Source organism: Aquarana catesbeiana, linkage group LG03 (genome assembly GCF_042186555.1).
Source record: "Aquarana catesbeiana isolate 2022-GZ linkage group LG03, ASM4218655v1, whole genome shotgun sequence".
NCBI lineage: Eukaryota > Metazoa > Chordata > Amphibia > Anura > Ranidae > Aquarana > Aquarana catesbeiana.
In genome coordinates, this window is record NC_133326.1 from 588,381,214 (window position 1) to 588,408,006 (window position 26,793).

The window sequence follows — 26,793 nt, forward strand, 5'->3', positions numbered from 1 at the left end:
AGCAGACACCAGATTCAGTGCACAAGTTTGTCCCTCTGCTTGTACACTCTGAGTCTTGCTCTGGCTCTTCCCCTCTCCATTGTATACACTGACACTCGGGAGGTGAACTGTGCTGGCTGGAGGGACAACAGATATCACAAGGAAGCATGTACAGGGGTTGCTGCTTGGACTCCTCATGTAAGGTAAGCCCAACACTGCCCTCCCCCACCTGTGACACTGACCCCCCCACCAGTGACATGACCCCCCCACCAGTGACATTCCCCCCCACCTGTGACACTGACCCCCCCACCAGTGACATGACCCCCCCCACCAGTGACATTCCTCCTCACCTGTGACACTGACCCCCCCACCAGTGACATTCCTCCTCACCTGTGACATTGACCCCCCCACCAGTGACATGACCCCCCCACCAGTGACATTCCCCCCCACCTGTGACACTGACCCCCCCACCAGTGACATGACCCCCCCACCAGTGACATTCCCCCCCACCTGTGACACTGACCCCCCCCACCAGTGACATTCCTCCCCACCTGTGACACTGACCCCCCCACCAGTGACATGACCCCCCCACCAGTGACATTCCCCCCCACCTGTGACACTGACCCCCCCCACCAGTGACATTCCTCCCCACCTGTGACACTGACCCCCCCACCAGTGACATTCCTCCTCACCTGTGACACTGACCTCCCCACCAGTGACATTCCCCCCCACCTGTGACACTGACCCCCCCACCAGTGACGTGACCCCCCCCACCAGTGACATTCCCCCCCACCTGTGACACTGACCCCCCCACCAGTGACATTCCTCCTCACCTGTGACACTGACCTCCCCACCAGTGACATTCCCCCCCACCTGTGACACTGACCTCCCCACCAGTGACATTCCCCCCCACCTGTGACACTGACCCCCCCATCAGTGACATGACCCCCCCACCAGTGACATTCCCCCCCACCTGTGACACTGACCCCCCACCAGTGACATTCCTCCTCACCTGTGACACTGACCCCCCCATCAGTGACATTCCCCCCCACCTGTGACACTGACCCCCCCACCAGTGACATCCCCCCCCACCTGTGCCCCCACATGTGATACTTCCCCCCCACCAGTGACATTCCCCACCTGTGCCCCCACCTGTGACACTGCCCCCCCACCTGTGACACTGACACTGCCTCCCACCTGTGACACTGACACTGCCTCCCACCTGTGACACTGACACTGCCTCCCACCTGTGACACTGACACTGCCTCCCACCTGTGACACTGACACTGCCCCCCCACCTGTGACACTGGCCTCCCCACTGGTGACACTGGGTCCCCCACCTGTCACACTGTCCCCTTGCAACAATACCCCCCTGTCATACTGCCCCTCCATCATTCTGCCCTCTCGTCACACTGCCCCTTCAGTCATATTTACCCCCCTCCTGTCACACTACCCCCGTCATACTGCCTCCTCTTGTTACACAGCCCCCCTCCTTTCACAGTGCTCCCTCATTACACTGCCCCCTCCTGTCACACTGCCCCCCTCTTGTTACAATATCCCCCTGTCATACTGCCCACTCCTGTCACACTGCCCCCATCATACTGCTCCTTCTTGTCACACCGTCCCCCTTCTTTCACTCTCCCCCCTCCGGTCACACTTTCCAGATACCTTTCTTTTGTCACACTGTCCTCCTCCTGTCAAAATACCCCATCACACTGCCCCCCCATATTTTCACAATACCCCCCCATCATTCTACGGTTCAGGGGCTCTTCATGGTTCCTTGCACTGGGGCCCTGAAGGTTATAATTACGCCTCTGCTACTGCACTTCCGGCTGCTACTCCTCCTCCCTCCCAGGTAACGGGCATAAGACTGCCTTTTTTTCCACTGCTTCTCTCCCTCCAGACAGTGGGCTCCAGCCCCCTGCAATTAACAACGGTTCCCATCCACCAGTCCAGCATAAAGATGACAATCGCTGCTAAACTGGTGACATGTGGGGTGAGGGGGAAGAGCCGAATAAGACCAGGGGGCACAGGAGTGGGATCAACGTGGTACCATTACCAAGACATACCATCTGCTTACCAAAAAATGTACCTCTTAGCCCCCCGTTCACACTGAATCTGATAAAGCACACTATAGTGCATTACCATGGCTTTCTGTGCTGCTTCATTAAAAGTAATGTACTGACATCAAATTTTACTAGGATAAAGTAACAAACTGTTTAATTGTCCAGGTAATGAACTATACCAGATCGGGCATGCGGAGTACCTGGTACCAAACTAGGTGGAGCTGTGTGTGGAGTACCTATACCTAGTACCGGAGCAGATGTAGTGGTGAAAGGCCACTCCTGGGAGAAAGTGTTGCTATCTGCAGTGTTGCTCTTTGATCAAAGTGGCTGCAAATATCTAGCAGGTGACAAACGCATGTCACCTCATAAGTTTAAAATGTCATGTTTTGTGGTAAGCAGATGGTATGTGCTCTGACTTGGTGATGGTACACTGAAGTCAATGCAAACAGCTTGCAATGGATCTGCACAAGTTAATCATGGCACAATTTTATTGAATTTTTTGTATGAAATGCATGTTTTATGCATATTATTTATTGTGCAAGGACTGTGGAAGGTACATGTATTAACCACTTTAATACCGGGCACTTACACCCCCTTACTGCCCAGATCAATTTTCAGATTTCAGCGCTGTCACACTTTGACTGACAATAGTAACACTGTACCCATATGAAATTGTTATCTTTTTTTTTCACACAAATAGAGCTTTCTTTTGGTGGTATTTGATCACCACTGTTTTTTTTTTTCTTTTGCAAAACAAATGAAAAAAGACTGAATGTTTTTAAAAAAAAAGTTTCTTGGTTTCTATTATAAAACTTGGCAAATAATTCTCCTTCACTGATGTGGCTGCACTGATGGGCACTGCTAGGCTGCACTGATGGGCACTGATAGTAATAGGTGGCATTGATGAGGCGGCATTGATGGGTACTGATGGGGTGATTGAACACAGCTGATCACATGCGAAAGGGCCACTGTGATTGGCCCTTTTCTGCGATCTGTGAACTCTGCTGACTCTGATGTAAGAAGGGCACTGAGAACCTTGATTGTAAGGTGGAAATGTTGGGAACTTTGATGTAAAGGGGAATTTCATTGTGGAAGGGAGGGTGTGGTGGGAGTACAGTGGGGGGCACCAAAATACACCTTTGCCTGTGTAGACAAAAAATCCTTGCACCAGCCCTGGGCACACATACCGCACTGAGCTTTCCAAAATGCCCGGCGGCGCTGTAATAAAGTTCCGCCTCCTAGACCGGGTTCCTGTAATAGACGGCACACTGATCCAAGGCCGTGAAATTGAATCAGTGTGACGTGTATTATAGGAGCCTGCGATTTTGAATCCAAGCTCTATGTGATCCATCTAAGGACACTGGTAGGCTGCAATTGGTGGGCACTGGTAGGCAGCAATTGGTGGGCACTAATAAGGCTGCAATTGGTGGGCACTGATGAGGCTGAAATTGGTGTGCACTGATGAGGCTGAAATTGGTGGGCACTGATAAGGCTAAAATTGGTGGGCACTGATAAGGCTGCAATTGATGGGCACTAGTAGGCTGCATTCTATGGGCACTGATAAGCTGCTTTTGATGGGCACTGATGAAGATGCATTGATGCATTGATCTCTTGTATCATTTTCACAGTCTCTGACCATCTCCTGTAGTATGTCTGCAGTATGTCTGGGGGCTCTTTCTAACAGACTCTAACAGAGGCCCTCTCTGTGTTCATTAGAGAGACCCCCTCCAGGTCCCATTAAAGTAGAGTTTGCTTCTCTTCCTGTATTTTGTTTATTGTAAAGAGATTGTGGGACGATCCAGGGTAACGAAGACTCCTTAGGGGAGCATCTCTGAGTCCTTGCTATAGAAACATTTGTAAAGGGGAGGAGTTAGCAAGATGACCACGCCCATGTGGGGGCGCCAGAAATATTTCTGCACCCAGGCGTCTGTGACCTATTTGAGCTGTTGAATCTTGGTCTTGTCTTGGTCTTGTCCAAAATGAAAACCAAGCAAAGTCGATTTTTATTGCAGTTGTTCTGGCATTCTTCAGTATTAAAAAAAAAAGGAAGAACCCTGTGGCAAAAAGTAGTGCTCACTGGAAAGACTGGTGAGGGTTCATTAGATGGATCTCTTTCTATTTGGTCACTGCTAAATGGCATAAACATTTTGCAACTGTTACATTAAAACCCCTTTTAAAAATTAAGTAGCAACATGCCACACTAGAAAGAGAAGCCCGGAGTAATGCCAAACAAAAATAAACGTAAGGCTTACATGTCTGGGGGAACAGGGGACAGGAACAGTTTTGTTAAGATGCCTCTGAGTGGAGGAAAGGGAGGAACAGGAGGAGCCAGCGGGAAGTGAAGAAAAGGAGGTCCCTCCCCAGCGTCAGTGTGAGCCGGAGGAGACAGCTTGAAGCATGGCATCCGTGGAGGAGCTGATGGCAACTGTGAGCCGCCGTGGCGTCTAGAGGTGAGCATTGGCTGCGGATCAGGCACCATGGGGAGGGAGTCTGCACGAGGTCAGCGGTCACGGCCGCCGGAGCGCTTCTCCCCAGACTACCCCCCAGGGCCCAGCGTCACAGTCACACAGGGAGTCCCTCACAGGTCCCTTCAGAGCCCCCTGTAAAGCGCATATCAGTGCCGGTGATGGGAGGCTCTAGGAGGAATCCCCAGCAGATGCGGGGCTCGGTGGGCGGGCCTTCCAGAACGCCTGGGGCCCATACCAGGCCCGCCACGTGACAGGAAACGGACCTAATGGGCTCTGCCCCCGACTTGTCCGCAGTGGGGGCAGGGCTTCAGCCAGGTGCTCAGGTCTCCTGTCAGTGGGCGGTCTCTCCAACGGGCTCCCCACTGGCTGCATTGGTCCGCGACCAATCTTCGGCGGATGCAGGATTGCAGGGGTTCCTGGCGGGGTTAAAAGTTTTGGTGAGTAGGTTTGAGCCCGGGGCGGGCAGGCCGGTTATTCCAACGGCGGCTTGGTAGGCACCTGGGGGGGGCTTTTCAGGGTCAGGGGATTCGGGGTCTGGGGTAATTCCAGGTCCCGCCGCGGCGACACCTGGGGGACACCGTGGTGGCTGCGCCAGACTCAGCGAACAAGGAATCGTCGGGGGAGAAAGTGGGGGGGGGGCGTGGGTAAAAAACAAGACTTCATCAGGTTGGTGGACTCGGCAAGGTGTGAGGTATATGTATGTTTTGAGGGACCTTTGGGAGCTCACGTTAAGCAGGAGGGTAGGGAGAAGATTTGGAAAGGTGAGTATGTGGAGATATTCTCACTATTGCCGCTTGAGAAGTTCAATTTAAATAGGGTTAAACCTGAGGACAACAAGAAGGAGGATGAGTAGAAGAGGAGATACAGGCTCATACCACGGACGTTCCAGAACTGGCTTCAAGCGTTTGCAATTCTGGCGAGTGTGATCAGGGAAAAGAACCCCGAACACTGCTCGGCGCTATTCTGCTACCTGGATGTGGTGGGTGAGGCGCATAGAGTCTAGTGCGTGGTTGAGGTATGACGAGCAGTTTCGTCAACACAGGACGATACGCCCGGCCTTGAGGTGGGATTATAAGGACATCAGCCTGTGGATGCGCCTGATGACGCAAGGACACCGAGTCAGTTTTTTCCAGGGGGGGCCGGTGGCTCATCCACTCCCGGACAATCGGCCACAAGAAAAAAGGGGGTTTGCTGGCAGTACAATGAGGGTGTCTGCAAGTTTGGGGGGGCTGCAAATAAAGGCACGAATGCTCCGGCTGTGAGGGAGCCCATCCAGTGTCCCGGTGTTTTAAACAAGGAAAAGGATGTACTGGCAAGCCTACTAACAAGAGGGACGACACCTGTGAAGGTGAAAAGGATGCGGCCTTTCTGAGATAGGTACCCCGATAGAGAGTCGGCGACGTTGTTAGGCCTGGGGTTTTTGTAAGGGTTTCGGATCCCGTCCAATCTAGTTACTGCCCCCCCAGTGTCCCGGAACTTACATTCGGCTAGGCAACATCCAGAGGTGGTTTCGGAGAAGCTGTGGAAGGAGGTTGCGCTGGGACGCATGGGGGGCCCATTCCCTGCTTTGCCAATGTCAGATTTGGTGGTCTCTCTCTTGGGGGTCATGCCCAAAAAAGAGCCGGATAAATATAGGCTGATTCACCACCTTTCCTTCCCAAAAGGGGGGTCAGTTAACGATGCCATTGATCCAAAGATGTGTGCAGTTTCGTATATGTATGTATGCAGTTTGATGCAGCAGTTTTTTGGGTGTGGCTTTACGGGCGCAGGGCTAGGATGGCCAAATCGGATATTGAGACGGCATTCAGATTGCTTCCTGTTCATCCGGACAGTTTCCGTTTGCTGGGTTGTCATTGGCAAAAGGAATTCTACGTGGATCGCTGCCTGCCAAGGGGCTGTTCTATTTCATGTGCTTTATTTGAGCGATTCAGTTAATTTGTTGAATGGGTGGTCCGCGACGTCGTGGGAGTGAATTCCATCATTCACTACCTGGATGATTTTCTCTGTGTAGGCCTGGCCTCATCGGACATCTGTGCGGTGCTCTTGGCGACGTTTGAACATGTGGGAGAGCGATTTGGGATTCCCCTGGCACCAGACAAAACTGAGGGGCCCACTACAGTGATTAGCTTTGTGGGCATCATCGTGGACTCAGATACCATGGAATATCGACTGCCTGAGGACAAACCGGGATCGCTTGAAGCGGAGATTTGGGGGATCGTGGGATTGAGCAAGGTCCAACTTAGGACTCTACAGTCGTTGTTGGGTAAGTTGAACTTTGCGTGTCGCATCATCCCCAAGGGGCAAGTCTTATGCAGGCGGCTGTCTGCAAGTACGGCAGGGGTGGAGTCACCCAAGCATTTTGAGCGACTGGTGAAGGAACACAGGGAGGATTTAAGGATATGGCACTTGTTCCTGGAAGTTTTAATGGGAGGGCACTGTGGATGTCTGGGCCAGTGAGTAACTTCTATCTAGAGCTTTATACGGATGTAGCCGGATCGACGGGCTTTGGGGCCTTTTTTCAGGGGAAGTGGAGTGCAGGGCCATGGCTGGATTCATGGAAGGCGACGGGTCTATTGAAAAACATGGTATTGCTGGAATTGTTTCCAGTGGTGTTGGCGGTGGAGTTATGAGGGGAATCCTTCAGGAATCTGAAGGTGCGGTTTCATTGGGACAATCTGGGGATGGTGCAGGTCATCAACAAAGTGTCGGCGGCATCCCCGCCGGTGGTGCGGTTGCTACGGCACTTAGTGCTAAGGTGTTTGCAGTTGAATGTTTTTGTCTATGCTATACACCTAATGGGAGTGGAGAACTTCATTGCTGACGCTTTGTCTTGCTTTCAGTGGAAAAGTTCCGGGAGTTGGCACCTGCAGCAGATATGCAAGGGGTCCCTTGTCCCCCGGGGCTGTGGAAGATTGCCTTGGAAGTGTCTCTGGCTGGATTACACAGTCAGTGAGTGGGGTGACGTGGGCTGCTTACAGCAGAGTTTGGACCGAGTGGGGTTTGCTGTTGAAACAGGTTGGGTGTGCAGAAGGGGAACGGGAGTTCAGGTTATTGGTGTTATATTTTGTCTCCCATAATTTGGAGGAAGGGGTGTCAGTGTTGGGTTTGGAGAAGAAGCTGGCGGGGCTCGCCTTTTGGTTTAAATTGAAGGGTTACCAGGATTTCAAGGATTTTTGGGTTAGACAGGCAATGAAGGGGTATCGGCACTCTCGGCCGAGCAAGGACGCTAGGCACCCGGTGTCATTCGAGCTCCTGGGCAGGCTCTTTGCCCAGTTGCTTGATACTTGTTCATCACGCTATGAAGTGGTACTGTTCAGGACAGCGTTCGCCCTGGCGTTTTTTGGGGCATTTAGGATTGGGGAGTTAGTTAGCCCTTCCAAAAAGGAGAAAGGGAGGATGGGGGCTGCAGAGGTCATCTGTGGCGAGGATAGATTATCCACGCGGGTATGCAAATCTAAAATGGATCAAGTTGGATATTACGCGGGATATTACGTTTGATTTCCTGCGTCTCCGCGTGGCTTTTCCTGGGATGCTGATAGTGTGGTCGGACATGATTGCCTGGACTACGTGGAGGTTGACGAGATCGGTGAAGCGGGTTAATAAGGCCAGGAAAAAGGTTAACAGGGATGTCAGCAGGTTTGTGGTCAAGAATGGGGGGCTGGCAATCAGGCATTTAGAGCTGGAAGTGAATACCTGGCGTTATCTTCGAGGAGATGGGGTGCACCTTAATGCTATGGGGATCGACATGTGGGCTTTAGGATTACAGGATGGCATCCAGAGAGCATTGAGGGTTTGGAGGTGCGCTCAAGGGTAAGGTTTTACTCTTGTTTGCTGTGGCAGGTGTTGGTCTTTGGGGGTGAAGGAAGAAACCCTCAGATAAGGATGAATGCGGGACCCATCGGTGGTATGGGCCCGTTGGTGGTATTCCAGCTAACGTTGGTTTAGCTGGAATTTGGTGAAAGGGTGCACTGCAGTTAGTGGTTTGGTTGCCTCCGAGCTAGCATGTCAAATGGAGGCCTATTTTTCAGTTAAAGGTACCGCAGTGCATGGTGATGATCGTTATGGTAATTCTGGGGGGATGTCCTGCAAAGACCAGCACGGCTATTTGAGGTTTAACAGATGTTGTTTATAGTTATGTTAATTTTAATTGAGTTGTTAATAAAGGGGCTGCTATGGCCAATAATTTACTTCAAAACGGTGTGGTCCATTAATGGGGAAAGGGTAAGGGTTATGGAGTTGGGTTGGCAATGGGTGTATGTATCATCTGTTATACTACAGTCATGGAATAATGACATTGGATTTCCTTGAAAAACATGAATAAATATCAGACTGTCAGTTACATTCCAACATGAAATAGGGTCCATACATCTAGTGTATTCAAATTTAGTTAACGTGAATGCATAAATATGAACGTAGAGCACATGTAATGTGTGTGGCCTTGTTGTGACACATGGACTTACCTCTAGGATTCCTGCGCTGCCTTCACTGCCTAATGCAGCATTGATTGTAATGTATTCGTACCTCTGTTTTACATAATTGGAGAAAATCACAAGAACTATTCATCAAAAGAACATTTATCAAATGTGCAAATGTCCGCTAAGGATTTTGCATACAAATACTCTGTGAAGCCAAACTGCATGCAGATTTGCTTGAGTATGTTTTTTCACATTAGCCACGCAAGATTCATATACTAAGAACTCTCATATTGCCTGATTCATCAAAGCCGTGTTTGGTAAGAGATAAAAATGTGCATATTTATGACTATTACCATGCAAATGATACCATCTGCTTTTTTTGTTGACATGACTCGGAAACAGGCTTGACAATGGCATGAATGTAATTTGTTTGAGGTTTATGTGTCGGTTTGCACAGAAATTCGCTATTGTAATGATTCACACTCAAACAATGACTTATGCATATGGAATGAAGGTCAACAAACTACATGTAGTCAGTGTTACTGTTTATTGGCTAATGGTGTGGCCCTTGATTTATAAGCCTGGATTTGTGGAAATACACATAAGGCTGAACGAAGGGTGGCAACATTTCATTTTTTATACTGATATAAAGAATGCATTCATTTTAAATAAAATGTTGTCATCTCTGGTCATGGAGCTTTGGGAGACACCCTTCTGCAATCCAGCTTTAAAAGCGCAACTTTACTCACCTTCCTTTGCTCTGTTGCTGGTGCTGGCATCTTAAAGTGATACTAAACACCCACTGTTCAATTGACATTGTTTCTTCTATTTCTGTATGTGGATGATGGCACTGGAACTATTTTAATAATAAAAAAGTACTTTTTTCCTAATCGATATACAGCTGTCACATGACCAAGCTCTTTCCCAGCCTGTCTGCAGGCAAACATAAGCAGAAGGAGCTTCTAGCCTGCTGCTGGTCACATGTTCAAAATAGAACAGCCTTTCGAATACAGAGAAAAAATAAGTAATTAATATCAACTGTTTTAAATTGCCATTCAAATATACAGTATATTTGAAATCAAAGCCAGTGGCGGTTTTTTTTTTTTTGGGGGGGGGGGGGGCAAACAACCCCCCTGCCATCTCGCTGTCTGCTGGTTGGTCTGGTACTTACTCCATCTAGATGGCAGGTGGTGGGCATCGGCCAGTGGGCATTAGGAATCAGCTTTGGGCATCGGCAGCGGGAATTGGCAGCAGGCATCGGCAACAGGCATGGGCAGCGGCTCCTGTGTCCGTTCTTCCATCATGGCGGGCTTGCGTCTCCTCTCCTCCTCCTAGGGATCCAATAGGATCTGGCCAGAAGAATATTAATTGGCTATTGTAACACACTTGGGTGGGCTGCAATCGCATTCTGCATCCCAAGCCCACCCTATTTTGAAGCCTATTAGAGCCTCTGGCTCTAATCAGGTGCTTCAAAAAAACACCCACCCCCCATTGGAATCCATGCATCCGGCGTCCTGAAAGGGGTCAGACTTAGGGATAGGGGGCGGTGCCCGTGCGCCCTTACTGAATGGGCTGCCTCTGATCAAAGCTTTCTTATTTATTGGCCATAACATGGTATGGTAGGATTTTTGCAAGTCACAGGCTGTGTCATGCCCTTCCAGTTTGTGTCTTAGAATAAGTGGGGTTGAAGCCTCCATCAATCTACAGGTAATACCCGACCTCCCGACCTCCATTGTGTTTAGCTGATTAGAGGGCACGAAGAAGGAGCCAGGGAATGGGCTATCATTTACCACTGTGTATACGCCCATATGTGTAACTCTTTAATCACATGGGCTGCTCGGATGTGATAGGGAGGAAATGGTCAGTATAGAAACTCACTGAAAACTGAACATGTGCACAGCTGCCAACACTGCACTGCAAAATCCCTAGCTGTATTGTGGACTTGGACAGAAGGCGGAGTTAGAGAACAGCAAGATCAACCAGGTTTTTTGCAGAATACAGAAAACGAACCTCATAGTGACTGAGTGAATATAAACAAAATGTATTACAGCAATTATTGATATTTTTTTTCACAATCAGTATGAAGTGCTTTAGTCACATCTATTATACCACCAGATTCTTTGACATCTAACGAAAGGTATTATTGATCGTTTTTAATGATGTGGGTTTATTGACACTTTAACCCCATCTTCGTGCAGGTATGGAGTCTTTGGCCTCCTTGATTGGCAGGGCTGGAATGAATACATTCCTGCACGTGTATGCCAAGAATGCACACTGAGCTGTGCATAAAGATCTCCTGCTGTCACCAGTGGTTCCTCCTGCCTAACCCTATGTTACTACAGGTTACGGTAATTTGGGACCAGAATATTGATGCTTTCAGAATAGTCAGGTTCCCTAGGCTCCTCGAGATGCTTTTTTTAAATGTATTTATTTTTTTGTTGAGTAACATAGGTGCCGGGGGGGGGATTAGTATTTACTGTCTTCTTTCTTATTGTATAAGTTTGTAAGCCTAGTCATTAAAGAGTGTAGAAAGCATTGTGAACAGGCTCATCTTAAAGTGTTAATAAACCCAGGACCCTGCATTCACTATATGTGGTCTCCCACAGTACACAGAACATGGAAATGCAATTATTCTAGTAAATATAAACTGCTAAATACCTTTTCTCATCAGCAATATATAGCAGTCTTGTGACTTCTATCAGTGTCCAGCCAAGCACTGATTAAAGCTTGTAGAAGGAGTTTTCTGACTGTCTTATGAGACTGCAAAACCCATGACCCTCTGTCTGGAGAGTGCTGGTTGGCCCTGTGCTGATCACATGAACTCTCCCAGGAAAAAAAAAAAAAAAAAACCTCTCTAGCAATACACACCAAACTGAGCATGTGCATCCTGACTCTATAGACTCTGTGTTATCAGGAAATTATTAGGGGACAGTAAAAGGAGGGGAGGACCAGAGAAGACAGGATCAAACAGCCTTTTTACACAATGTGGAGGAATATACCCTTAGGTTCCAAAATGGGTATAACCAGCATGCTTTACTACATATACAGACTAATTTTACTGTAGTGGGTTTAGTAACACTTTAAGTATTCTAAAACACACACCTCGGGCAATAAAATGTTCCCATAGCAGTCTATACAATCCCTTTAAGAAGTGAATTCCCTTAAGTATGGCTTGTGATAATAGAAGGCTCAGGGCTGTGAATGCACATTACCTCTGATAAAACATTATGCTGGAGGGACACTTGTCACCGATTATTTAATATTTTTAGCTAGTGCATGCCAATGATGTACTGCAGCAGCAAAGTAATATTTAATTTGTGTGGTATCATTATGATTGATCAAATTATATGAAGATGTTTATCTCCGCAGACTAAACGTAGTTACATAAAAAATACAGTGATGTATTTCGCACTAACAGTTCACAAAAGCCTGTCTGTTAAATGTTATAGATAGACAGCAGTAGATGAACACTGAGAGCCTCACAATGTTTTCTCCATTGATCTGCCTTTTACAGCTTTAATTTCAAAAACCTGTGAAATCTAGTGATACCCGGACAGATTTATCCTTTTGGTTTCCCACCTGATGTGAGTTATGCCATACAGTCCTCCCTTGGTACCAGCCACAAATATATCTATTGATTGTCATGGGTAATAAAATAGGAGGCAGGGGAAAACTAGCTTCCTCTTCCTCAGAACAGTCTCTATCCTGGGCTGACCTTACTTTACTTTTCATCTGTGAGACATCACACAGGATCTGCTTTACTGCAAAAAGAACATATATTAGTCTAAACCTGAAATGGTCCAAGGGCATGGTTTTATATGTTATATATCTTTATGACACCTCGATAATCAGACATTACTGTCAGAAATTACAATGCTGTTAATGTCTACTCCATTGATGCTACACAAACCTTCCAGGGCCTTTTGATTAATGGGAGATGCCAGGCATCTGCTGTCACTTTAGAGACGAACCTCACTCTGCAGTGCAAAAAAGTCATTCTTTTTTACAAGAGTTGAATGTATCCACATATAGATATGCCCATTATGGATCTATGCAATTCTCTGAATAAACCCTTATGGTTTGACTCATTAGCAGGTATGAAATGATGAAGAATTTTTGGATAATACCTTAAAATATCTATTCTTGCCTGTATTATTCTTTTGCTCCCATGACTGCTGTGATAATGCCACTGTATTGGCACAAATTTAGCTTATTAGAAATCTCCACACATTGTTCTTTTGCATTGGGCAGCTGGTGACCTGCCGCAAGCACATCAGACATCAGGGAGAAGCAGTGAACCAGTTCCAGAAGCAGGAGATTAAGGATTCTGGCTGATCCTGGCTACAAATTAAAATGTCACCATGTTTGCAAGGATGGCAAACTGTATTTTTGTCAGCTGTATAAAATCATGGCAGGTTGAAGAATTAAATGGAAAAGTCATTTTTAACAGTGTTTAACTGGGTTTAAGTGAACATGTATGTTCACATTCTGTGGCATTTATTTATATTACAGGTGCCAACTACCACTTCCTTGGAGGATCTCTGGCCTGCCTCTTCCCACCCTTCAATCTTTCCTACTAGCAAGTGAAAAGCCCATCTCATATGGCATTGTGTAGGAGGGTGCAAAGGCTAGAGGTGTATCAAGGATCGGCCATGGAAGATGAGTTTTGTACTTTTATAATCTGGCAACTAGGGATGAGCTCGATGTTTGGGTCGAACATAAGTTTGACTCGAACATCGGGTGTTGGCCTGTTTACAGAACAGTGAACATTATGGGGCGTTTGCGGTAAATTAGAGCGTCGCGGAACGCCCCATTATGCACTGCGATCTCGCAGTGCATTGCTATATGATGATTGGCCAAAGTATGCACCTGACCTGCATGCTTTGGCCAATCACAGCGCACTCTGCTGAGAGAGCCATAATTGGCCAAAGGCAGGGTGCATTTGGCCAATCATGGCTCAGGGGGGCTAAGTCCACGCCCCACACTATCTAAGGCTGCTTACATGGCGGCTGTGTGTAGTGTTGGCGTGGATGGAGAGATAGCTTGAGTTAGATTAAGCAGGCAGGTTATTCAGTTATTGGCAGTGTATTTGATATATATATATTATCTATCTATCTATCTATCTATCTATCTATCTATCTATCTATCTATCTATCTATCTATCTATCTATATCTATATATGTATATAACTGTGTATATATGTGTGTGTGTATATATATATATATATATAAAAAATAAATTGCAATAATCGTATATTGATTGGTTTGCACAAAAGTTATAGTGTCTACAAAATAAGGGATAGATATATAGCCTTTTTATTATTATTTTTTTTTACTAGTAATGGCGGCGATCTGCAATTTTTATCAGGACTGCGACATTATGGCGGACACTTTTGACACTATTTTGGGACCATTGTCATTTATACAGCGATTAGTGCTATAAATAGCCACTGATTACTGTATAAATGACACTGGCAGGGAAGGTGTTAAACACTAGGGGGCGATCAAGGGGTTAAGTGTGTCCTGGGGGGGCGTGGCTACGGCATGCATGAGTGAAGACGTGCTTCCTTTGAGCTATGTGAGACCTGCTCTTCTTACAGCCTGAACGGCAGCATAAACGGGGGGGATCAACACAGAGAGATGTTACCAAAGCGCGAGACATCACCGCAGCCACAGCGGACCCCCCGGGGCCGGTCAGAATCACTGGATAACTTTTTTCAGGGACCCGCAGAGGAATGGCAAGTATGGCCACGCAGCCAGGGCTTTCTCCCCCATCAGCTCCCTACACATGCCTCTGCTGTCTCTGCCTGCCCCCTCCTCTCCCTCCTACTCAGACAGCTCAGAAAAGCCCACTAATGGAGGTGATGCCTGGGGGGATAGAGACATCCGATCCCACATTCTCTCCCTTCCTACTAAGGCTAATCTGGAGAGGTTTGTCCACAGAGTGGAGAAGGCCATGAGACAAGATATTGAAGCCTTGCAGGCAGGCACAGCACACCTGGGAGGTAGAGTGGAGGCCCTGGAGACGCAGTGGGATAAGACTACCCCCACCCTGCAAGCCCTGACTGACCACTGCAAAATGCAAGACAGCAGGATTGAGACCCTGCTGGATCAAATGGACGATTTTGAAAACAGGAGCTGCAGGGTTAACATACACATCAGGGGTCTGCCAGAAGCCACAGGCCCGAGAGACATTGTACCCACCCTGCAGGGGGTCTTTAAGCAAATAGGCCGCCAGGCGCCTGAGCACATTGAAATAGACCAGGCCCACAGAGCCCTGCTACCCCCCTCTGAAGATCCTGATAAGCCCAGGGACATTATCTGTAAACTGCACAAATACTCTCTTAAGGAGCGCATCATGAACCAAGTCCGTGGAGTCAGACATGTGGATTTTGATGGAGTTAAATTAACCTTCTTTCCGGACCTCTCCAGGCATACGCTCATGCAACGCCGCGCTCTCAAGCCATTGCTGGCGGCATTACAGGATGCACAATTGCCTTACAGATGGGGTTTTCCGTTTAGCCTATCCGCTACTAAGGATGGTAAGCAGTCTACCCTGCGATGCAAAGCTGATCTACCTCAATTTCTGAAGTCTCTTGGACTGCCTCAGGTGGACATTCCAGATTTGAGGGCCTCTCCAGAGATCCCTTTCCCAACTCACCCTGAACCGTGGCAATCAAGCTGCCGCAGACTCAGACACAAATCCCAAAGAGGCCCCTCTGGCCAAACATCCCACCCTCACTCCTCATGGGAGGAAGCCTGAACGGTGGTACTTTCTCACTCCTCATGGGAGGAAGCCTGAACGGTGGTACTTTCTAAAGTTGGCATCTAAGATAATCCTGGATGTTACTTGACCCCCCCAGTTGCCGTATCACCTTTCTGTCCAAGATTGAGGTGCAAAATAAGCACCTCATGCTGATAGCGGGTCCCCAAGCAGACTCACTCCCCACGCCGTATCACTTTCCCCCAATAGGTCAACTCCTTGGAGTCTTGTTCCCTTTTTGGGGAATGGTGCTGCTCACTGGCCCTCACCGTCTCCTCGTCGTGAGGGGGGGTGGGGACTCCCAACCAGCGGCAAAGTTGCACTTTGTTATGCCCTTTGGGCCCTTGGTTTTTTCTGTTTTATAGTTTACTATGTTTTTTATGTCTTATGTTGTTTACACCTGCAATAACTATGGTTTGTCTTCTAGGCTCTTGCTCATGTGTGATATACTCTGTATGCTTCCTTCTGCCGGCCTGGACGTGCTGTGGGTCCCTCCTCCCCCCTACTGGCAGCCCAGTGGCTCAACCCTGTGATGCTCCACCATAGGTAGGTTCACATTTGCAGCTGTGTATGCCCCGAATAGCAAACAGCTTACCTTCTTAGACTATGTCCTGGAGTCTCTGTCCTCCTTTAAAGAAGCTCAGCTCATTCTAGGTGGTGACTTCAATGTCAGCCTTGACCCACAACTTGACACGTCCTCAAGCCGCTCAACCCACTCGTCTGCCTATCTGAAACATTTTCGGAAATCCTTGCAGGCGCACCATTTCGTTGACTGCTGGAGACTACTACACCCAACGGACAGGGACTATAGCTATTTTTCGGCCACACACAATGTCTATACTGGTATAGACCTCCTGCTGATGGACCAATACTCTCTTGATTCCCTATCTGTCGCCTCCATCAGCTCCATTACAATCTCAGCTCACGCTCCGGTCTCCATCTCCGTGTGTCCCCTGTCTATGGAGGCACGGAATGGAACTGGCACCTGAATGAAGGCATCCTGGATGATGCGGTAGCACAAAAACGGGTATCCGATACCATCTCCCTGTATTTTGCAGAGAACAAACCAGGCAAGGTGGGCATGGGCTCGGTGTGGGAGGGACATAAAGCAGTTGTGCAAGGGGAGCTGATATCCCAAGGGGCTAAATTGAAGAAGGCTCGTGAGGGGGAACTACAGAACTTATTAGCCAAAATACGTGCAGCAGAACTAGTCCACAAAAGACACGTCACCCCTGCAATGGCGTCCGAACTGCAATCCCTCAGACAGGACCTGGCCACACTGCTGGACACTAAAATCAGGGCTTGAATACGCCATGTGGCACACAAATTCTATGAATTTTGTAACAAATGTGGGAGGCTTCTAGCAAGAGCCCTTAGACACCAACGCGATTCTGGACATGTACATAAACTCACCTCAACGACGGGAGCATCGGTCATTCATTTTTCGAAAATAGCCAACACTTTCAGGGATTACTATGCCCAGCTGTACCATCTCCCAGGTACCCTACCTGGTTCTGCGGAATCCCAACGGATCGACCGCATCCTATTAATACCTCACAGAGGCCCAATCACCACAGCTGGAAGCCTCAATTGGTGAGCAGCTGGATGCACCCATCTCATGTCTCAAGGCCCATGTGTGCTTACTTCAAAGCCTTGGCCTCCGGCACAACAATGCCCAGTGAGGCGTTGATGCCGCATATCACAGTCCTCCCAAAGGAAGGGAAAGATCACACCATGCCGGGGAACTATAAGCCTATATCACTTTTAAACACTGACGTTAAGATTTTGGCAAAAATCTTGGCCAATAGACTTAAACTGATCCTCCCAACAGTCATACACCCTGACCAGACGGGGTTCATAATGGGAAGGGAGGCAAGGGATAACTCCAATAGAGTGCTCCAACTGATTCACTGGGTGGAATTTCAGGCCATGACACACCCCTGTCTTTTGCTTTCCACTGATGACGAGAAAGCATTTGACAGGGTGGACTGGACTTACATGAGAACGGTGTTGACCAGCCTTGGCTTAGTCCCCAGCATGCTCGCATGGATATCCTCCCTCTACAGTTCCCCGACCGCCAAGGTAAAAGTAAATGGACTACTGTCAGATACTTTCCCGATTAGCAATGGGATGCGCCAGGGATGTCCTTTGTCCCCTCTTATTTTTGCTTTAACCCTTGAGCCGCTACTTAATAAAGTTCGCCTTAATAAAGATATCAAGGGCTTCACCGTAGGGCCGACTGAACATAAGCTTTCTGCCTACGCAGACGATGCCCCATTCTATGTCTCTGAACCCCTGATATCCTTGCCTAACATCATGGCAAAGTTGAGAGAATTTAACCTGTTGCCCAATTTTAAGTTAAATTACAACAAATCAGAGATCCTGTCACTGAATGTTCCCCCGGGTTTACGTACACAGCTGCAGACTGCCTTCTCATTTACTTGGTGTCAAACCTCCCTGAAATATTTGGGGGTCTACCTGCCCACAAGTTGCTCCCAGCTCTACACGTGTAACTACATGCCATTGCTTTCCACTGTCAGAGTAGACTTAAAAAACTGGGACCTATCCGCTTTTTCGTGGATGGGCCGAGTCATTGTTCTCAAGATGAATGTGCTGCCCCGTATCCTGTTTTTCCTGCAGATGGTGCCTATCACCTTTCTTAGGACTTTCTTCTCAACCCTCAACAGCCTGTTCATACAATACATATGGAGTGGGAAATGCCCCCCGGCTGGCCCTCCGCACGATACAGCGTCCTAAAGCAAGGGGTGGTATGGGGATCCCCGTAGTCCGCAGATATTATGAGGCTATAGCGCTACAGTGCATCCTAGACTGGTATCACAGTGTCCCTCTTAAACTTTGGGTACCACTTGATAAATTCCTGGCTAGCTGAAACCTGTCACATGCCACCTGGGTCCCCCAGGAGAACAGGGGTCTTTCAGTGCTGGTCTCTCCCATGGCCTCCCATGCTCTTACAATCTGGGACGCTTTGAATAGGAGGGGAAGGCTCGCTCCACTGACTTCCCCCCTGGCGTCCCTAGGTGGCTTCCCCTGGTTCATTCCAGGGAAACATCCATCCTTTTTTGGGACGTGGGCGGCCGATGGAGAGTCCAGATGTGATAGATTTATTCAGGACCAATGCATGTTGCCGCTGGCGACACTGAGGGAACAATATGGCCCCTTCCCAATGGATGAGTAGCGATATAGAAAGCTTCAGCACTTCATTAACAGCCTACCCCATGGGGTTCGTTCTCCCACCCTGGCATCACCCTTTGAACTCCTATGTATGTCAACCTCTGTTATTCCCCACGCAATATCGGTACTATACGATCTGCTGCAATCCATAAATAGCGAGAGGAAACCGGGGTTCATTGGAGAATGGGAGAGGGACCTTCAGCACGTCTTTACCGAGCCTCAGTTGGACCATCTTTATCGCCTCACTCATTCAAGCACAGTAGATACAAAAATGCAGGAAAATAGCTATAAAGTTCTGACCAGATGGTATAGAGTCCCTTCCAAACTTGACAAGATTTACCTGTCTCTCTCGGCCATATTTTGGAGAGAATGTGGCTTTAGCGGCTCATTCCTCAACATCTGGTGGGAGTGCCCCAAGTTAAGGCCCTACTGGCTGGATATTCACACTCAGATCAAGATAATTTTAGACCTGGAGCTCCCAGATTCCCCTATGGAATCCCTACTGCACTTCCCCACCATTTCTCTCAGCCAATACCGCAAATCGATACTGCCCCATCTGCTTAATGCGGCTGGAAGGCTAATCCCAATATATTGGAAGAAGCCTCAGGTACCCACATGCACCGAATGGATAACATTAGTCAATAATATCATGGCTGCAGAGGAATGGATGGCGAAATGTAACGTTTTTTTCTTTTTTTGATGAAAAGGTATACCCAGAAAAGGGCCCTCTATGTAATATGCTTTCTACCTTTTATGCATTGTTTTATGTCCATTTGTATGTTGTTAATTGAAAATATTTTCAAAATAAAGATTTCATAAAGAAAAGTGTGTCCTAGCCGCTTCCCGACCGACTCACGTTGATATGTGTCGGCAGAAGGGCACGTACAGGCAGAATCATGTACCTGTATGTTGCCCTTTAAGAGGCGGCTTGCAGGCATGCGCGGGAGCTTCGTGAGCGTGATCGCGGGTCCTGCGGACCCAATGTCCGCAGGGATACCCGTGATCGTCTCACGGAGAGGAAAAACGGGGAAATGCTAATGTAAACAAGCATTTCCCCGTTCTGCCTAGTGACTCTGTCACTGATCACAGCTCCCTGTAATCGGGAGCGATGATCAGTGTTGTGTCACACACATCCCACCCATAGAATCACTCCCTAGGACACACTTAACCCCTACATCGCCACCTAGTGGTTAACCCCTTCACTCACAGTCATATTTACACAGTAATCAATGCATTTTTAATTGCACTGATTGCTGTATAAATGTGAATGGTCCCAAAATCACGCCAAAAGTGTCTGATCTGTCTGCCATCATGTCGCAGTCACGATAAAAATCACTGATCGCTGCCATTACTAATAAAAAAAAAATATTAATAAAAATGCCATAAAACTATCCCCTATTTTGTAAACGCTATAACTTTTGCGCAAACCAATCAATAAACACTTATTGCGATTTTTTTTTTTTTTTTTTTTTTTTTACCAAAGATATGTAAAAGAATACATATCGGCCTAAATTGAGGAAAAAAAATGTCTTTTTATATATTTTTTGGGGATATTTATTATAGCAAAAAGTAAAAAATAATTTTTAATTTTTTTCAAAATTGTCACTATTTTTTTGTTTATAGCGCAAAAAATAAAAACCGCAGAGGTGATCAAATTCCACCAAAAGAAAGCTTTATTTGTGGGAAAAAAAGGAAGTAAATTTTGATTGGGAGCCACGTCACACGACCGCGCAATTGTCAGTTAAAGCGGCGCAGTGCCGAATCCCAAAAAGTGCTCTTTGGCCAGCCATATGGCCTGGGGCTTAAGTGGCTAGGGAATGATTCTAACTGTGGGGGGATGGGCTACCACTGACATAACAGCAATCACTGCTCCCGATGACAGGGAGCAGTAGATCCCTGTCATGTCACTAGGCAGAACAGGTAAATGCCTTGTTTACATAGCCATCTCCCCGTTCTGCCTCTCAATCTCACGATCGCAGGACGCTGGTAAACATCGAGTCCCGCAAGGCGGCAAATTCAAAGGGACGTACGAGTATGCCCATTTGCCTGTTCGAGCCATTCTGCCGACGTATATGTGTGTGCGGTGGTCGGCAAGTGGTTAACACTGGCATGTAATTACAATTCTTGATATAATATTTCACAGCAGGGTCTGTTCCTGCACCCAACAAGAGTAACTGTGAGGGCTTACAGTGTCAGTGTTCTGGTACCACCAACACCTAAGGCCCAACATTCTGCAGAGTATATAGGGCAGGCCATATAGTATATATACTGCAGTTCAGAGTATATAGTGCCTGGGGGACCCCCATGACATTTTTAAAAACATTTTGGTGCGGGGTTACCCTTAATATCCATACCAGACCTTAAGGGCCTGGTATGGATTTGGGGGGGGGGGGGGCATCCACGTGTTTTAAATGACATTTTTTCCTTTAGAAATGTCATGTTGCTCTGGCACTCTTATAAACATGGGAAAGATGGGCTACTTTACAGGCATGCTAAGGACACCCCCCCAGGCACGATATTTAAAGGCATATTTCATTTTTATTGTTTCACTTTCACTGCCATTTTTAAAACTTTTTTTTGCATTGATACGTGTCCCCTAGGGCAGGACCCGGGTCCCCAAACACTTTTTATGGCAATAACTTGCATATATGCCTTTAAATTTAGCACTTTTGATTTTTGATGTCCACGTCCCATAGACTTTAACGGTGTTCGTGTGCTTGCACAAATGTTTTGCCTGTTCGCATGTTCTGCTGCGAACCGAACCGGGGGGTGTTCGGCTCATCCCTAATGGCAACCAAGAATGCACATAGGCACCTGATGGCATCTACTGTAGAGACCAATGCCACCATCTAAGGTTAAGTTAGGAGACCTTGTCGCCAGATCATTAATTTTAACAAAAATCTTCCCTTATGATGTGCATTTAACATATTTTATACTTGTTATTTACCTATATAAGCCTCCTTTTGCATACATCTGAAAGGCCTGTCACTGCTGGTTGGCACCATCTTGGTTGTGATGTCAGCATAGCTTCTACAAACAGGTTAATGTAGGGAGATGAAGGGTTGACGGCAGTGGAGCCAGATCAGGAAAGAAAGTATTTTAGGCAATCGCATGCAAAGAGGGAGAGGGCTGTGCTAGGGAATTCCTTCCTGAAGAAGTCAAATTTGCTGGCCAGTTTGATGGTACATTGCGAGCAAATAAAAAATATAATTTATGGAAAGAAAGTCAATGCAAGTGCTTTCATCTTTTATTTTTTGGTTTGGTGACAGGGATTCTTTAAATTACAGAGTGCCTTATATAAGTGCTATATCAAGTAAAATTTATAAAGAAACTGTAATTTCCCCTTAAGTTAAACATTTAGAATCCAACATAGATTGACATTGAGGATAGTATACCTTTAAATGTGCAACTTATTAAGAATGTGCAGCTTTTTTCTAAAAGAAACCATAAAAATCTATTAATGTAAATGCTTCTGAAGCTGGGATATATATCAAAGCCCAGTCTGGAAGGAGGTAACGCAAGTGCATCCAGAGTTAATAAGTTTGAAAATATCCATTTGTAGCAATCCCTGTTCTGATGTTGTAGTACACTGCGGTTCAAGGCAGCTCAGACTGTGGTTGGTCATCCTCCGTGAAGGAATATAATTCATTGATAAGGTGAAGCCCAGGCAACAACCCGTGTAAATGTGTTCCAAAGGCAGATTAAAATATTCCTTCTGATGTCTAATCTGTGTGGAGGACACCCCTAAGCAAAAGGAAACTCATTTCACAGGATAAGCCAGTAGGCTAGTGTGGGAGAACTACTATATTGATTGACTCTTGCAATACCGGCCGAATGACCACACACTGGCTTGTTTAATTTACATGGGAGCAGATGTCAGAAAAGTTTCACTTTATATCAAAGTTAATACAATAAAGTGACCTAGTTAGAAAGATATTATTTTTTGGTGCCATAACTGTTTTGATGGCTTGTAATAAGAACATATATATATATATATATATATATATATATATATATATATATATATATATATATATATATATATATATATATATCCATACTCTATATACAGAAGACAGAGAGATGGATAGGCAGATGGAAAAACCTTTGAGGCACTTAAGGAGCCACTGAATGGTTTTGTGATTTCTCTGCACACCTGAAGATGACACACCTAGCTCACCCAGCACTTACTGACACACCTTGAGGTATTTCAAAAAATGTATTAGGCCAAGCATAGTCTAAAAGAAAAGAGGATTAGCAAGTGTACAAGCAATCAATAGGACAACAACATTAGTGTCGGTTCACACTACAAGGACTTGGGATCTGACTTGTCAGTCATTAGAAATTCAATTGAAGTGAATGAGAGCCGTCATAATGTACACTACTGAAGTCACTCAGACTTTAGAAAAGGTTCCTGTACTACTTCAAGGCGACTTTTAGCCGACTTGTACCCATAGACTTTAATGGAAGTCGCCTCCAAATCGAATCTTCATCTCTATTGAAGCGACTGTGATCCGACATTACAGGAAAGAAAAGATTTTACCCAGGTACTCCCCACGCATTACCCAGGCATGCCCCAGGCAGCCCCTCCCACAGAGCACTTCCTGTATGCTGTTATCTCTGCATATTCTGGCCAACCTGCATGCTAGCTTTGCAGACCATGTCTTCCAGAGCCTGCAGCGAGGTTGTACAACGAAAACCCTTTGATAATGAGGTTCTCGTAAGAAACAAGCAAAGAGGGGGCAATGCATGGCTGGAGATCTGCCGAATCTGTGTTGAGGACTGGGATATTCTGTCAGCCAATGAACGTACAAACAAATGTAAGTTTATCTTTTATTTTGGTCAGTTTGGTCTTCACATGCACTATGTATCCCCAACTGTGCAGTCTCTGCAGTGCAGGTCATCAGTGCAGGTCATCAGTGCAGGTCATCAGTGCAGTCTCTGCAGTGCAGGTCATCAGTGAGTAGTCTTCGCAATGCAGGTCATCAGTGCAGGTTATGAGTGCAGTCTCGGCAGTGCAGGTCATCGGTGCAGGCTATGAGTGCAGTCTCTACAGAGCAGGTCATCAGTGCAGGCTGTCACTGATGTCTAGTCCTATTACAGAATAGGACTCATGTCAGCTTTATGTTGTTCAATAACATACCTTTGTTAAAATATGGAGACGATGAATTATCAATATCACAAAAGCAAAGAAACTGATTGTTTTAGTATAACATTTTATTTGAATGATACCAAAATTTAGTATTCCAATTTTGCTTATGTTCTTTTTTTATGTTTTGCAGTGCACCTATTGAAAACAAGATGGAAAGGCTTGAGGGGATTGTTTCAAACACCACCTAAGAAAACTCAGAGAAGCGTGGAGTGGATCGGCAGCCAAGAGGGTGGTATAATATATGTCCATTTGTAAAGTGCTACTATACAGTTATTTAAAGACGGGTGTGCCTAAACCCTATTATATTTTTATTGCAGAACACAAGCCAGTTGGGAAGACATCAGAGATGAAGGACAGGAGGGATCTCAGGAGACAACTGGCCAAGAGTCGCAGGAGATGTCACGGAAGGATCCCAAGCAAGTGATATCAACCTGTCTGAGCAGTCTGCTATGCCAGAGGAGCCAGCTGGACCTAGCCAGGTTCCCAGACATCAGACAAGCAGACCTGCAAAAGGGAGGGGTGGGCAAAACATTGATTGCTTTGCTGAGATTGTGGATAAACTTAATCAAAGGCTAGATAGCCAGGAGTCCAAAGACCATGGTTTTGATTTGATGGTGGCAGGCATGTTCAAAAATATCCGCCCAGAGCAGAAACATAACTTGTGGAAAGCAGTATTGGACCTCATAGACTCCAGCCTTGTGTTGATCATGGATGCATTTTCTCATTTTCTTTATTTTATTTTTTCATTATATTATGTGGTTTTTCCCCGGACTCCTGTTCTGTGGGCCCCAGTATACGTGGCTTCGCTACAACCAGGGACTAAATAACCCCCCCGTACCACTCGGGGTATAGTCCATATATCTCTCTATTACCATATATAGGCTTTGGGTTGGAGATACTCCTATTATAGAGGTTTGCTGTAAGCAGCTACAATGTGGGCAGGACGGCCGGTGACTCCATGTGACAGTGTCCATCTTTTAAAATGAATGTGGATTTCCTCATGTATATGCAACTGTACAAGATGTAAGTTACCAACAATTATGGCCTTTCCATGTTTGTGTATCATTGGATGGATGTACCATTCATTGTTGACTATTCATATTTGACTTTCGTAGCTTATATATATCCTTTAAACCCTGATGAAGGAGACAACACTCATCTCTGAAACGCGTTGGGTATAGGATTCTGTATCTCTATTTTGCATATCTTGATTCCTTAAATATTCATGACCACGTTCAATATTTCATGTATTTTTCTATAGGCAATTAAAACTATATATTTTTACGTTCATTGTCTTTTTTGGTAGTGCCTTTAAAATCCCACCCCTAGGGGTTCTTTTTCTCTTTGTTCTTCATGGGATGTGGCACACTTTGAAATCTCAAATATCAGAATTCTTTTTCATTTATGTTTCGGTAGCAAATACCATTCCCCGCCTTTTTCTGATAAGATTTTTCATATATTTCTTACTCTAGTAGATGGTTGACACAGGATACCTACATTTTCTACCTGTCAACAGATTTTTCATTATTATTATTTGCTCTTTTTTCAATTTCGAAGATTGCAGCATGACTAATTATATAGGCAATGACATTGAAAAATTTGCTAGAAAACTAAACATTAAAAAACATTTTTGTGGACAGCCCTCTGGGGTTAACATCAACAAATACAGGCTAAAATTTACAGCCCTATGGGACAAGACGTCAATCAGTTATTTAGATCTAGTACTAACTAATACATATAACAAAATTACCACACATACGTTTTTCAAAGATACCGATAGAATCGGTTTTGTGCCTATACAAAGTTGCCACCATCCCAAATGGCTTTCAGCAATTCCTAAGGGTCAATACATGGGGTTAAGGAGGAATTGTGACACCATAAGGAATTATGAAGCACAATCCTCCATCCTCACCAATAGATTTGTTGAAAAAGGTTACTCACCCCATGCATTGCAGCAATGCCAAACACAAGTTCTACTTACGAATAGAGATGACCTCCTGACAAAAAAATCCAAAGCACCTTTTAGAGCAGACACAGCCTTTTTTGACAGGCTTTAATCGCCAGTACAAAGAGGTAGAAAAAGTTTTCAAAAAATACTGGCCCATTCTCCTTAAAGACAAAGACCTGAAAAACGTGTTACCTGTGAAGCCACAGTTCATCTGTAAAAGGGCAGTAGGACTACGTAATAGAATTGCGCCTAATGTTCTGGATCCTCCTAAAACCTTGTCCACCTTCCTGGATAGGGAAGCTTTTCACTACTGCACCAGGTGCAAAGCATGTAATACCTCTAAGAGAACAAAAAGAAAAATTGATAGTTTTCAAACAGTAGTAACTAAACACAATTTTAAAATGAAATCTTTAATCACTTGTGACTCAGAAAATGTTACCAATGTATTGGAATGCACGTGCCCAAAACAGTATGTAGGCAGAACTACACATATATTGCGTATTAAAATTAATGAACACATAGCAAATATCATCAACTGATTTTCAAAACACAGTGTATCCAAGATGTATCCAAGATTTATATTATTTAACAACCGAGATCCCACATTATTAACATTCTATGGGATTGACAAAATAAAAAAACATTGGAAAGGGACAAATTTGAAAAAATCAGTATCACAAAATGAAATAAAATGGTTATATAATTTAGACACTTTACAACCAGCAGCAGGCCTCAACACAGATGTCAACCTAAATTGTTTCTTAACGAACAATTCATTTTTGATCTATTTTTTGGACCATTAGATCTGCCT

The 26,793-nt window shown here is 45.9% G+C and overlaps 1 long non-coding RNA gene across 1 annotated transcript; it reads left to right on the plus strand.

The window, feature by feature from the left end:
• Positions 1-25,293, plus strand: LOC141134657 (uncharacterized). The gene is made up of 3 exons (XR_012243261.1): positions 1-182; positions 24,165-24,263; positions 24,352-25,293. It is a non-coding gene; the product is annotated as an uncharacterized lncRNA (long non-coding RNA).
• Positions 25,294-26,793: the final 1,500 nt, after the last annotated feature.